This window comes from Myotis yumanensis, unplaced genomic scaffold (assembly GCF_028538775.1).
Source record: "Myotis yumanensis isolate MYYU_CA2020_CCGP unplaced genomic scaffold, mMyoYum1.0.hap1 SCAF_11, whole genome shotgun sequence".
NCBI lineage: Eukaryota > Metazoa > Chordata > Mammalia > Chiroptera > Vespertilionidae > Myotis > Myotis yumanensis.
The window spans coordinates 30,292,120-30,307,393 of NW_027223762.1; the positions used below are offsets into that span (position 1 = coordinate 30,292,120).

The 15,274-nt window shown below is 51.5% G+C and overlaps 1 long non-coding RNA gene across 1 annotated transcript; it reads left to right on the plus strand.

The window, feature by feature from the left end:
- Positions 1–299: 299 nt before the first annotated feature.
- Positions 300–1,295, plus strand: LOC139019419 (uncharacterized). The gene is made up of 2 exons (XR_011473105.1): positions 300–428; positions 863–1,295. It is a non-coding gene; the product is annotated as an uncharacterized lncRNA (long non-coding RNA).
- The last annotated feature ends 13,979 nt before the right edge of the window (positions 1,296–15,274 follow it).

Consider the following 15,274-nt stretch of genomic DNA (forward strand, 5'->3'; position numbering starts at 1 on the left):
AACCTTTTCAGGAGCAGATGTACAACCGTGCAGGCCTGGCTGTGCTGGGAGCCATGGAAACTGTTTTTGCAAGCTGCTAACATTAGGCAAGTAACACTCCTAAAGCCAGCATCAGTGCGTAATTAAGACAAGTTTCAACTCCTCACCCACCACACCCATTGTCCAAAAGCATGCTAGAAGGATAAGCACGCGTGCAATAAAGTGAACTAGGGCAGAGTTAACAGCTTCCAGATAAGCCGTGTTGTCAGAAAACTGGGCCTTCTGGAAGCAGCGGGACGAAGGCCCAATCTCCGGGCCCAGGAAACCACCTGCCTTTACCCCCGCCGCACCCCCCCCCTCCCCCCCCCCTCCGAACGAGTGGTCAGATGGGATGTAGGGGCCTTGCTGCATTCCCCCTGTGCAAGAAGGAAGAGGGACCTGGGTGTGTGGTAAGTCTGCCCCAGGCAAATTCTTTCTTTTTCTGAATTTGTCATCCTCCACATAGGTGGGAACCAGGCATCTGTACAAAAAAGGGTGGGTTCAGTCTCAGATGGCATTTCAGCCAAAAGCCAAGAAAAGGGAGGTGTACTGTGCCCACCACAACCAGCCCAAGCACACACCTTGGGTTGAGTGTTGGCACTGTCAGTGCGGTGCCCATCACCAAGCACTCTGCAGGCCCCTTTCTGCTAGTGTTGTAGGCAGTTAGACAGGCATGAGAGAGAAAGGACGATGGTCCAGGTACAGGAGGCCCCCAGGGTGGAAAGCCCCAGGTGCCTAGCGATGGGACCTCGCCCCCAGGTGACGTTTCCTCCCCTAGCATATCGCTGGTCATGAGGTTTGGACCCCTGATCTTTCCTCCCCAGAGATAACATCTAGGCCTCAGTTGTATTTCAGCTCCAGGCCCAGAAAAGCAGCCAAACCAGCCACAGCTGTCATCAGGACCAGCTGCACTGAATAATGACCCCCTGCCTGGTGCCGGCCAATCAACCAATGGAGACCACAACTCTGAAAGGACACACCTGGAAAGCTGCTGAATGTTCTATTCGGATCTTTCCCTGGGGCCTCCCCTAAAATCTTCACCCTTAAAACCCATGGGATGGAGGACCAGTGCACTCTCCCACCTGGGAGCACACGGTGCCTTCTCCTTTCCCTTCCTCCTCCCCCTCCCTGCCCAGCCACCTTACCATTAGCTTCCTCACTCCCAAGCTCCAAGGGCCCTTCCTTTACCTCTATAAGTTGTTTCCTAAGCCCGCTTCTTCTAGGAATTACTTTTTCTACCTCTGTAATTTACCCAATAAATGCTCTCTTACAGTTTAGGTCCGGACTCTGAATTCTTCCCTAGCCAGAACCCAAGTTCTGAGGTTGCTGAACCCAGGTTTGGTCTGACCTCACCAGTCATACAACCCAACCGGTGCCATTCCCGCCGCCTACAACACTGGGAGCTGCCTTCCCTGGGCACAGTCCACTCATTTACGCTCAGAAATCTGCGAAGAGTGGCCAGGAGCTGGTGGGGTGGAGTGGGAAGGATTACAATCCTGGCTCTATCACTTATTGGCTGAGTTGCCTATATCTTTTCCACTAAGTTCTCTAAACCTAAGTTTCCACAGTATAAGGGGTGACTAATAATACCCAGCTTTCATATCTGTCTTTAGAATTCAAGATAATATAATATTTAGCACAGTGATTGTCAATAGGATTTGCTTAATAAATAGTAGCTATCATTACTAAGAAGTTATCATTTATTAGTAACTAATACTAATGCCCATTACTAAGTGGGAGTGATTAAAAGGGAAGTAGGAAAAAAAAGATATTGGCACCAACAATGAAATGGGCTTCACTTGTAAAGAAAAATTGTTCAAACTATCCTGCAGCTCCCCCATAGGAAATGTTCACCAGGCCAAAATCCTGCCTCCGTCAGAGGCATGAAGAGTTATGTCAACATTCTTTACTGAAGTTTAGTAAGTTTCCCACAGCCTGTGATTGGCAGCAGGCAAGTTTCATCCTGTTCTCGTGGGTAGGAGAAACTGAGGTACAAAAGATCACCGATTCTCTGCGTGAGTCAGAGACACCACCCGAAAATAAACCACAGGCATCATGGTCTCTACTCTTTCTGGACTCACACTGTTCCAACAAATTATTTATGCTGGTGGAAATTCCCATTAAAAAGCAAAGGCTAGTCCTACAATATCAATCCCTATGGTTTTGGCAACCAGGAGGGTGACCTGCAGAAGCCCAGCTGGTCCTCCACAGCACACGGTCCAACACCATCTGTGTCAACCTCCCCTCTCTTGGTTGAGTCTGGTTCTCAAAGGAGTGAGCAAACCCTACAGCACACCTTCCTGCCTACGGCCATATGGACTCAGCTAACAGTGGCCCACCCGGTCCCACAGGGGACCATGTCCACGCCAGGCATCTGCCTGTCTCTCAGGTCTTGGTTCTTGTGTCCCGCCGCAGTGCTTGGGAACACACCTTCCCCCCCAGCAGGCTAACTCACGTTAGCTTCACGGCCTGGGTTGACAGCAGGCAGAGCGCCCTGCTTGTTGTGTAAAAGGAACCAGCTTCATCAGAGGCGAGCCCGTTTCACCGGTTTGCAGGGCTCCCCAATGGGCTTTGTTTCCCGCTTCCTTATTCTCTCCCCTCTCTTGCTCTCATGCCTCCTGCGTACACACCCCTGGACAAGGGCCTTTCCTTCTGAAAGGTGGTGGTCTCACAAAATCCCGAGGAGCGGGAGGCTGAAGCCTGTGGCCAAATGGCTGCCAGCGACCGCTGAAGGATTCCCTTCTCTCCATGTCCATCCTATTAGGTGGACAGTTCATGTTTCCACCGGAAGAACGGGAGCCTGGAGTCCTTGCTCATTTCGTTGGATAGTGTCCTGATCTTGTACATTTAAGAGGATCATACAAGTGAGGCTTTTATAAACAGGCACTTGGTTTTGTATCTAGCAGTGTCTTGAACATAATTGGGGCAAAAATATCTGTTAAATAAATGAATCAATATACATTTTATCAGCATTCCTATGCTCTTATTTCATGTCTTGCTACTTTTTTAAAAAATCCTCACCCGAGGATATGTTTTTATTAATTTTTAGAGAAACAGAAAGGAGGGGGGAGAGAGAGAGAAACATCAGTGAGACAGAGAAACATTGATCAGTTGCCTACCATATGCACCCTGATTGGGGATTGAACTTGCAACCTAGGTAGGTACCCTGATCAGGAATTGAATCCGAAACCTTTTGATGTACAGGACTATGTTCCAGCCAACTGAGCCACCCGGCCAGGGCTGTCTTGCTACTTTTTAATTGTACCTTAAGGGATGATATGCCAGCTTTTATAAATACAAATTAAGTGCTTTTAGAGAAAACATTAGAATTTAGCTTTGTTCGAGACACACTCAGGAGAGCCAATGCAAGGACCAAAATCATCTGTCTCATTAGTAATTTTTTCCACTAAAGCAACTCAGACTGTTACCTCTTTCAGGAACCACAGGCATTCCTCTGTATTCAGGGAGAGGAAATTAAAGCAACTTCTTGTGACAAGTTCATAAAAGCCAAAGAATCCAATAACCTAGAAAGGTCTCCTGGGCCTGGAAGACTGTGCTGCCACGGCCACCAAGACAATGGCAACATCACAAATGCCAGGAGCATCAGCCTGCAGAGGGGTTGCTATAAAACCCACTGTGTTTGGCCCTGATTTCTCTCCTCTTTTGCCGGTTAATTCGACTGCAATTCAGAAGCTCTGCAACGCAGAACTGCTGCCTCTCCCTGCACATTCCTCGTGTCAATCCTCTTTGTAAATGTTTGCTTTAAACATAATCTGCAGATTTACTAAAATCATGTCCTGCGCACACATTTTCGGCCATCCGTGCCTCTGCTGGGAGGGCTGGCACTCGCCTGCACCCTCGGCTCTTATTCCAGCCTCATTCCTTGGACTTCCCCAGGCCTTTCCATTCTGATGGGGGAATGTCAGTCAGAGCCCACTGAGTCCTTGGGGACACAGACCTCCGGTCACTCTTTCTCTGTAGCTTCTTCGTGCTTTGTATAGAGGAGGCGTGTGGTAAATGTTTTTAGGAAGCCCGTCTACCCCTTGCTCCCTGGACTCCGCAGGCATGTTCCCAGCTCTGAGCCCTTGCTGAAGCCTCGCCTCCTGCCAGGAGCGCACTCTCTGCTTTTTTCCAGTTATGCAAACCCTGACTGCCCCTGGGGACCAAAACCAAGTCCTCTGAGACCATACAGTACCCTCTTCTCTTGGCAATGAGCATACTGTATTTTTTAAAATCAGTTTGAGTCTAGGTCTTCTCTCCTCGATTAATCTGAAGTCCTCTATTCTCCGTCTGAGCTGACGCAATTTGCCAGAAACAAAACAAGTAGGCAGACCCCGATGAGAAAGGGGTCCAGTACCAAAGCTTTGTGTCAGGGGTGAGGTTGGGGTCTTTCCAAAACAGACATTGGGATCACAAATGGAAGATGCCCACGTGGAAGCGAAATCTACATGAATGATTTGGGCTCTAAGGCAGGAGCAAAGCAATAGAGCAGGAGCAGAAGCAGGTCCACTGTGGGTGGTCTGGCATGAGGCCCTTGCTGGGACAAGGCCCCTTTGCTCCAACACTGATACTGGAAGTCCAGGTCCTGCCCCTCAGGCAGGATGCTTGGCCCTTAGGAGTGCTCCCTGACTCCGCACTGACACTCCCACAGGAACTATGGGATCCCTAGTCACACATTCGTCCCTACCCAGGACCTAGTGCAGTGCTTTACAGATAGATTTCCCCTCGGAAAGAGGGAAGGAAAGGAAAGAGGGAAGGAGACAGTGGATTGTTAGTCCACTCCCCTCTGTCGATTCAGAAGAGCAAAATGAGCCCAGGTGAGCTGCCCTCCTCACACCCACCCACCCACACTCTCCACACAGCCCGCTCTCTGGTCACGATTACTTCATCTCTAATGCGCTGGGGAGCTCTTCAATCTCTCTGCTAGGTCTTGAGCAGCACAAGGACTTTATCTGCTCTTATTTATTTATTATTTTTGTATCTACCCCTGAGGAATGGCCACTGGTTCCACCTCCAAGATAGGTGTGGAGGGTGTCACCTCACTAGTCACAGGGGCTCAGGGGATACTCTGCTTCTTGTTAAGCAAGGGCGGCTGGGACACCACTGTGGGTCCAGCCATATCCCTTCCTCCATTGCCCCCAAAACACCCAAAGCCAACCATGCCAAGAGGGGAGCAGAGACCCCTCCGAAAAGCCTTCCCCAGGCCTCTGCCCCTGGGGAGGGGCAGCTATGCCCTCATAACTCTCCCATCAGCAGAGGGACGGGCCGAACACTAGATCTGCATTGACAGCCCCTTCTGACTCCTGCCAAACTCACCATCGCCAAGTGCATGGAGCTCGGACATGGTTTGAGCACCATGGGGACTGGGTCTGCCCTGTCTCTCTATTTTTCGAGTCAGAATCACACCCGGGGAGAGGAAAGTTACTATCATACTGTTCTTCTTACAATGACTGGCCTCTCCGCCTAACCATGTGCAAGGCTGGAAAGCTAAGCATATCAGGGGGATTCTGAGCAGTAGAAACAAAACAAGAGCCGAAACCGGTTTGGCTCAGTGGATGGAGCGTCGGCCTGCGGACTGAGGGGTCCCTGGTTCGATTCCGGTCAAGGGCATGTACCTGGCCTGCGGGCACATCCCCAGTAGGAGATGTGCAGGAGGCGGCGGATCGATGTTTCTCTCTCATCGATGTTTCTGACTCTCTCTGTCTCTCTCCTTTCCTCTCTGTAAGAAATCAATAAAATATATTTAAAAAAAAAAAAAAGAAGAAACAAAACAAGATACAAAACCCACACTCCTCATAAACAACAGAATGGGAAATTCTGCTCCATGAAGTGAAATCGATCTCAGACCCACTGAGTGCAGAAGGCGAGAAAAGCCCAGTAGCAAGTGAATAAACCAGCCAAGCAAAATCCAAACAGCAAGCGGAGGCGGTGTGGCTGGTTCTCTGATCAATGTGAGTGAGAGTCACAGCCACAGAGAACAGCTCTCCAGTTGACAGCTGAGCTGGGCTCACCTTTCCTGTTCCCAGCCCTGTTCTTATCTCTGAGCAAACAAAAGCTTGTCTCTTATCACCTGGAGTGGACTGGCCCAGTTGACCCAACACTTGAAGCACAGAGAGGCTGCCCAACCCCCATCGGGACTACAAACCTGTGGGTATAATGTTACACCCATTGCACAGATGAGCAAATCGAGTCCCAGAAAGATTTACTCCAGGTCTTCTAATCAGTAAAATAATGAAACCGGAACTTGGCTATTCTAACACCAGGCTTAGAACTCCCTGCACTGTCCCCATGGCCCTGGGCCTCTGCAGGACGGGAAGGAACTCAGCGGGGCAGCCAGTGAGGCCCCCTGGGCTTCTTCAAGCCCTTCAAACAGGAAGTGAGAGCAGATGCCTGGCCAACCCCCAGCCTGCCCTGTTACTCTAGTTAACCCCCAGAGCTCAACAGACTACTAGACGGCTGTGAACTGGCCCTTGAACCACAGGCATGCATTCGGTCACACTCTTATGCCAAAGCTTCTCTGGTAAAAACAAATCTGCAAGAGAGATTTCTACTAAGGGGACCCCACCCGCTCAGCCAAGGGAGATCATGGGCGGGTGACGCGGTTTCCTATTTTAGGAAAACTGTCCGTTCTCTATCAGCACAGCCTGGGCCTCTGGCCAAAAAGTCCCTGGAGAGAGGAAAAGCGAAGACTTGGGGCAGCGCAGAGAACTCCCGTCCCCCTCACTGCCCGGATGCCCGAGGGTTCCAGGGAGAGGGTGCCTCAGCCCCACCTCCCAGGGCAGACATGCGGCTTCCTGAGCCCAAGGGTGGTGTTTCGGGGGCAGGGGTTTGAGGGTGTGCTGCTCCTCCCCCCACCTCCCCAGCAACGTGTCCAGAGAACAGGCCCAAATCCATCGTCTGCTCCTGTTCCTCCTGGGAAAGGGGTGACCCCGGGCAATTTCTCCACCTTTAAAAACGTGACGGCAACGCCTACTGCATAGGATACTGTGACGGTGAAATGAGAGTGTGAAGCCCCCGACAGCCCGGACATACTGTGGACTCGCATCTAAAAGGCACGTGAGGATTCCCTTCCTCCCGGACAGTCCTGAATTCTCCTGCAGCTTCGGCCCCTCCTAGGTCTTGTCCTGGGTCGTCCACTGCAGCCGACCCCAGGACCCAACACATTTCTCTACCCAGCTGCCGATTCCTACCCATTTCTGGCCCTCAGCTCTGCCATATATCTTACTTATCAAGCACTTAAAGAGCGTTTGCTACGACAGCACTCTCCTGCGACCATTACAAATCCAGTTTCCTCAAGAGCACAGCACAACGCACTGGGGGAGACAAAGGAGAGGTTCCCACAGCATGTGGGGGGTGAGAAGGGAGGCAAGACAGCCCCAGGTGCAACCCCTTTCGCTTAGTCATCACAGCGTCCAGTGCTCCCCAGAGCGTGCCCGAGGTGCTAATTTGGCAAAGGGAAACGTGGCTACTAACCCTTATTTCTATTTCCAAATAGAGTACGTTTCTTCTCACCAGGTGTTTGCAAAGTCTGACTCTCCAGCTTTCTGATGTTAATGTGTTATCTTTCTTTAAGAACTTGCCTTGGCTCGGCGCCTCCCATCATACAGTCCAAGACAGAAGCAACCTCACCAGCTCAAGCCAAACGGCTCTGCCTGCAGATTATGTGTGGACACCTCCCCTCTCAGACCTTTTCAAATTCAATAGTAAGAAGATGTCAGTGACAAGCTGCACCCCCACCCCAACCCGGGCGGGGGCAGCCAAAGGAGACAGTGTCAGCAGCTTCCAGCGAATAAGCCAAGACGTTTCAGTTAAAATCTCTGCACAGGCCACGAGCCAGGGCAGCAGAATGCAATGTGACGGCAGGGAGCCATGTGAACATCAATACTGAACCAGCGCAGCACCTGTGAAAACAGCCAACCACGGGCCCTCCCCTCCGAGGACCTGGCAGCCGCCACCGCTGCAGCATAAGCAAGGGAACTTTCTGAACCAAAACAGCTTCCTGGGCCTAAGAAACAATGAAAGACAGATCACCGGGGCTCAGGGAGGGGCTTTATAAAAAGAGGAGCTAAAATAAGATGATCCCCTGAAGGGCTGTCAACCACCATCACGATGGCCCCTGTTAACTCTTAGCAGTGACAAGGGGGAGGAGGCTGTGATGTCCTCATCATCAACCCCGTCATCAGGCAATGGGCCACCTTCACCCCTGGACACTGGCTCCTACTCAGCCTCTGGGCCTGCCTGCAAGTGGATGAGGCAATAGAGCAGCGGTTCTCAACCTGTGGGTCTCGACCCCTTTGGCAGTCGAACGACCCTTTCACAGGGGTCGCCTAAGACTATATCGGGTATTTACATTACGATTCATGACAGTAGCAACATTACAGTTATGAAGTAGCAACGAAAATAATTCTATGGTTGGGTCACAACATGAGGAACTGTATTTAAAGGGCCAGAAGGTTGAGAACCACTGCAGAGGCTAGATTTGTATAAAGGTGCTGGTTTGGGGGTGACAAGAAATAAGATAAAAGAAGAAAGATGCTGCCTAGCTGGCGTGGCTCAATGGTTGAGGCTCGACCCATGAACCTGGAGGTCACAGTTAGATTCCAGTTAGAGCACATGCCCAGGTTGTGGGCTTGATCCCCAATAGGGAGTGTGCAGGAGGCAGCCAATTAATGATGCTCTCTCATCATTGATGTTTTTATCTCTCTCTTCCTCTCCCTTCCTCTCTGAAATCAATAAAAATACTTTTTTAAAAAAGAAGAGAGATGCAGAAGCACAAATTCCTAGCAGACAAAGCCTACTACTATCTAGTATCTGAGACCCTGCTGATTCCTCCAGCAATGTGGCGGGGAAGAGGGATAAAGCAAGGGCTTTGCCTCTGTCTGCCCCCTACCAGCACTCCCTGCCCTGGGACCCTTGCATTGGGCATATTTTGAAAGTACCAAGGGGCATCAAGTTCACAAGGCCCTGGCCCACAGCTTGTCCTCTTTCAGCAAGGACACTATTTTGTGGTTATTTAGTGATACGTTGCAGACAGTTTTCTTCCATAGAAGAGCTGGTTCCCACCACCACGTCCCACAGGAGATGAATGCTGTAGGAGGGTTGGCCTATTAAATAAAGACAAGAACAAGAAAATGTTACACACCCGTAGGCGATGGATCCGGGACCTGGGGTCGGCGTGAGGTTTATCTAGGACCAGCTCAGTGGGTTCCCCTTCGGGACAGGCAGGGGATCCTGAAGTGCCTGCCCTGTGGGAGCCCCTCTACTCCTTGCTCCGAGGCTGTTGCTCCGGGGCTCATGTCTTGAGAGGACATCCCAGTATTTGATAACCTAAGCCAGGCATTTGTGCCTTTCTCTGTGCCGGGTCCTGGCCTCCCAGCTCCCAGCAACAGAGGTTCCACTGAAACTGAGAAGTCCCCTCAGATGCATCCATTCCTGCTGATAGCGCCTGCCCTGCTTGAGCTACGCCCACCGCACCTGCCTCTCTCCCCTTCTGCAGCTCATAGATGGGAAAGGGTTTCTCTTCTGCTTTGCCCACTGCTGGTGAGCTTTAAGGCACCACCTGATGTGAACTCCCTGGTGTGGTTGCCATGGCTCCCTGCAGGGCCACTCGGCTCTCTATGCCGACACAGCCTGCAGCTCCTCAGGCAAAAAGGGCAGACCAGCAATCGGCCTAGAGGTAATGAGCAGGGGCGTTGAAATCTCATTTCATGGCAGGGATAGTGTTGAGCAGGCCTGTTCCCTGGCTCCATCATGGAGGGAGGAAGGGAAGCAAAAGGCCAGCAGACAGAGGGTCCTGAGGAGCCGGTGTGGCTGGATGGAGGGTGCTGGGCAGACCAGCAATCGGCCTAGAGGTAGACTCCTCATCAACCCCAAGGAGCAGTTGACTTCCTTTTATACTTCCTGTCAACCCTGGAGAGCAGAGGTTAAAATAAAACCTCTAGAGGGCAGGACTGGTGAATGCGGAAGAACATACCAAGAACAAAGGGCCTGCCAATCTGTAAGGCAGGAAAGAGGACCCTGGCACATGGCAGGTGCTCAATAAATGTGTGTTCAATTAATAACTGAATATTCATTTAATTAGTAACTGAAAGCAGCTCAAGAATGGCTTAGGCCTCTTGAGGGACATTTTCTGAAAACAAAACATGGTGTTAATAGTTGGTACATTTGGTATTTCCTTTTCTGCCTTCCAAAATGCTTTCATGGGTTATTGAATTTGATCTTTGCAGCAAGAAAGGGCACTAGAGCTGGGCTGGGAAATAGTTTCCATTTTGCAGCTGAGAAAACTGAGGTGCAGAGAGGTGATCTAGCTGATGGACACAGCGTGTCTGTGGGGGTCATGTGAGGGGAACCCCTCCCCCACCTCCTCTGCTGGCTCAGCCACAGGCCCTCCTCCCCCCTTCCCTGGGTACTGGACATCTGAGAGGGACAGAGGACTCGGGCGTGCACGAAGCCCTGTCCATGCCTCGGCTCACTGGGGCCTCGAATGATAAAATATTTATTTGGTGATAAGACCTTGCCCTTCAGATCAAATGGCTGCCCTTGCCGGGATTACCTTACGACACGGTAGAGCCAGCGTCAGTGTCTGCTGCCCGAGTTGCTGGAGGGTCACTCACTTCAGCCCGCACTTGAGCCAGGGGTAGCTGCTCCCACTGCATCCCATCCCAGCCCCTCAGACAGGGACCAGGAGGAGACCGGTACCTCGGAGCAGCTAGAGACACCTGTAGCCCAGCACCCTCCATCCAGCCACACCGGCTCCTCAGGACCCTCTGGCTGCTGGCCTTTTGCTTCCCTTCCTCCCTCCATGATGGAGCCAGGGCACCGGCCTGCTCAACACTATCCCTGCCACGGCACCCACAGGGTTTCTCCCCAAGGGACTGCCCGCTGGGCAGAAGACAGCCTTCCTGGGAAACACTGAGGATAAAAGCACTAACTGAGGAAACTACAAACGCGAGGAAAGTGGACAAGTGCCACAGTCTCTGTCCCAGTGACTTTCCTGCTGGCTGGTGTCCAGCGACCCTTTGGCTTCAAGCTCATGAGGTCGGTCTCAGCACACACCCCCTCTCCTCTGCTTACCAGCCTGAACACGCCTGAGTGGGCGCTATGCCCACTAGCCCCGGTATTCTGAAGAGCCGTGGCTCAGCCTGCTTTAGAGTAATTTTGAGAATTCAATGTGGTAACATATAAGAAGCTATGTGAAATGTTTAAAATATATATGGCAGCCCGGCCCATGTGACTCAGTGGTTGAGCATTGACCCATGAACCAAGAGGTCACTGGTTCAATTCCCAGTTAGGGCCTATGCCCAGGTTTTGGGCTTGATCCCCAGTAGGGGGTGCACAGAAGGCAGCCAATTATGATGTTTCTGTCTCATCGATGTTTCTATCTCTATCCCTTTCCCTTCCTCTCTCTCTAAAAATACATTTAAAAATTTATGTACGTATATATGATATGTAGTAATTGGGTTAGTTGTCATATATGGTAGATGTTAATATATATATGGTATATCCTATATAATAAAAGGCTAATATGCAAATCAATTGAACGGCAGAATGACCAGTCACTATGACGTGCACTGGCCACCAGGGGGCAGGAGCTCAATGCAGGAGCTGCCCCCTGGTGGTCAGTGCGCTCCCACAGGGGGAGCACCACTCAGCCAGAAGCCCTGAGCTGGGCTCATCGTTGGTGAGTGCAGCGGAGGTGGCAGGAGCCTCTCCTGCCTCCGAGGCAGAGCTAAGGATGTTTGACTGCTGGCTTAGGCCCGCTCCCCATCAGTCGGACATCCCCTGAGTGCTCCCGGACTGCGAGAGGGTGCAGGCTGGACTGAAGGACACCCCCCCAAGTGCATGAATTTGGTGCATTAGGCCTCTAGTGTGTGTGTGTGTGTGTGTGTGTGTATGTATATATAATATGGTAATTGCTCTAGTTGTCAGGGTCCTTGTTATTCTCCCTTTGACTCAACCCCTTGTTCTCAGCCACAGGAGACTGACCCCTGAGGAAGGCATGCTGGCTGGCTTCTGGCTGGGCCAACAGGAGGCACGAGGTCCCCCCACCTCCCTCACTGGTTCAGGCTCCAAGATTTCCTCCTCCCTTTGCCCTTCAGCCCCAGGGAGGTAACAGCTCCCCATGAATGCAAGTCTCTGGGCACCTCAACATCCCACACTGTTCCCCTAACCCTTGCTGCATCTCCGTGAATCCCCTTGGTGACGTCTTTGTATTTGAACACCTGGGATAAATTGTGTTCCTGTCAGGCCCCTGACTTTCAGAGACGTGCACTTCTGTGTCTGATCAGCAGAAAGGGACGGCCTTGCCCTCCTTCATCACTGGGAGCTGAGAAACTTCAGCGTCCAGCGCTGGGGAAATGATCTCAACACAGACCTTCCAAATTCCAGGCAGGGGGAGCGAGACCTTCCCCCTCCCTCCGACTTTCTGGAGGCAGCGGCCTTGCTGCACATTCTTACCCAGCGGGGGCGTGGGCTGCCAGAGGCTGACATCAGGGTGGAAGAATACAGAGGCCTCAGAGGTTCTGCATTTTCTGGAATCTAATGATTCTGCTGAGCCTGTGGTGTTGGCAATAGCTATTTCAATTTTGAGATGCTTAAATCACCTCTTTGTTCTCTCTGCTGTGTAACTAGGGCACCACTAAGAGTCTGGAGGAATTGCTGTGTGGGGTGGGGGTGGGGGGTTGTTTGGGGTGTTTGGTTTTTTTTCCTCCTGGAGGAGTCACACCATGCACTTGGAAGAAGGTCAAGTTTGGGATTTTCTGCTGATCCCTTCCTCAAAGGGGGCCCTCCTGTCCCTCAGCCTCTTACCATCGCTGCCTCCTCTTGCTGCAGGGTGCACGTCTGGTTTGCAAGATTCACAGCCTCTCCTCCTCTTTTGTATTTTGACTCCCCTGCAGCTTCCAGGTAGCTGCAAGCTTCACTGCCAAGTGCCGTTCCTTACACGTTTATTTACCGAAGGCCTGCCATGTGCCAGGGGAGACGCAGGGCACATGGAAACAATGGTGACCAAACACTGCCCCTGCCCCCAGGACCTCAGAGTGCAGCAAGAAGGGAAGATAAGACAAAGCTCGGGGAATTAACAGGAGCACCGGGGAGGGGGGAGGGCCACGGGGCTGGCCTGCTGACCGGGAGCATTGGGGCAGGGATCGGGTTCACAGATAGCCTATTTTCCACACCTCCGAGGAAATGTGCTTCATCAATAAGTAACCACACCTGAGCTGCTATGCAGATACCCTCAGCTCTGCGCCCAGGGCAGCCAGGCCCACTTTTCCATGAGCTCTTCTCTCCCTCTGCGCATATTTACACAACTCATTGCTCCTGGTCTGTCATTACTTAAGGAGACAACCAGCTTGGAAAAGAAAGGACAGTTTTTACCAGGCCTTTACCAGGTGTCCCTGAGCCTGAGCTCCTTTCAAGGGCCAACGTTTACCCTGGCTGGTCTCAGGCAAATAAACAAACAAAGACAACTGCCACAGAGACCACAGCACCAGCTAAACCCATCTAGATAAAAAAGAAGAACGAAAGCAGCAGGAAGCTCTCTTGCTGCAGTGGACTCCCCTGAGCATTTGAAACCCAGCTCAGTACAGTCCCGGCTCCCCGTCAATGCCTCACCTGGAGGGACGGAGGCTAAGGGCTGCTGCAGGGTGGGCTGCTAGTTTCAATTCAGACTGGTTTCCACTATGTTCTGGGGATTCTAAACCTTCACTCCCAAGCTCGGCAGACTCTGCCATAACTAATCCCACATCTTGCAATGACGGGGAAAGAAGGCTCAGATATGCTGTGTGGGAGAGAGAGTAAGCACAACCTAAACGGGGAACCTGGCATCCCTTTTTGTTCCCATTACCTTTTGTGAAAATCCTTCGGATCAAACAGTCCTTGGATGTTGGAGTTAGAAGCGATGTTGGCAACCACTTAGTCCCATGGCCTCCCCTCATTTTAGAGCAGTGGTTCTCAACCTTGGCTGCACATTAGAATCACCTGGGAATCTTTTTAAAATCCTGATTTCTGGGCCTCATCCTCCAGAAATTCTGTTTCTTTGTTACTAATGTTGTGGCCCCACCCCATAACAAAGACACAGAATTTCAGGAGGATGAGGCTCAGAAATCAGGATTTTAAAAAGATTCCCAGGTGATTCTAATGTGCAGCCAAGGTTGAGAACCACTGCTTTAGAGAGTCAATCAAGAAGACAGGCCGTGATCAGAGCCCCACCAGCTGGTGGCTGAGCAGACCCGGACTGCAGCTCAGCCATCTGCCTGCCACATTGCTGCCCGGGGAACCCATGCCCAAGGTATTGGCAGAGGGCAGAAGGGGAATAAGTGCCCATGAAGGGAATAATGGGAAAGCCCCAAAGAGGAAGAAACCAGCTGACAGTTAGCTTGCTATCTAGGCTGGCTGCCACACAGTTCCAGTGGAAAGCAGGTGGACCTGCCTGGTGAGAGTTGAAGGAGGGAAGTGAGGTAGAGGAGGGAGAGTGGGAATCGGGGAGAAAACATCTCGTTTACTCTGTGCGCTAGGTTCGCAAGGGCCGGATGGGAATGAGGGTACCGGAAATCTGTTCCTGAAAAAGGGAAGATGCTTCTAGTATAAATAAGAGTAAAGGCAAATGTCAGACGTGAGTAGCAGACAGGGAAAGCAGCTTTTGGTGATGCAGTGATGGCCCACCAGGGCCCCCTTCCTGAGTGAAGGGTTTATTCCCCTACATGCTGCAAATGCTGCTGGAGGAAGACCCTCAGCTGCCAGCCCTCTTTGGGGAGTGCTAGGCCAAAGGAAGCAGCACTGCCCGAGGTCATGCAGCCCCCATCCAGCGGCTCATCCACAAGAGTAGAAACGCTGGCCTTCTTGCCCCAACTGGGGAGACTTCCGAGGGACCACTCCTGCTTCAGTGCCGGAAGCCCGTCCACCCTTGCTGCTTGACATGGTCGCTGCAGGGAAGAAACATCTGCACAGCTTATGTTTCAAGGGACCTGGCGTATATGACATATGTTTGCTCCCCCTCTGAGCACTATGTGTTTTAAACAGGACCACCTCTCCGAGAAAGGTAGTTTCCCCAGGTTAGGGATTAACAGGATTAAGGAGGAGAATAAATCAGTAAATCCCCCTAGTGTTACAGAAATACCATGTACTATACAGTACTTATGAAGAACTTGGACTAAGACTGTTGGCAATAAATTTGGGACTTGTTGGGCTCACATCCCCAGGGGTCTGCCCACCAGGGAAAGCACCAAAGCCTATACCCCTGGAGATCCACCAACACAGG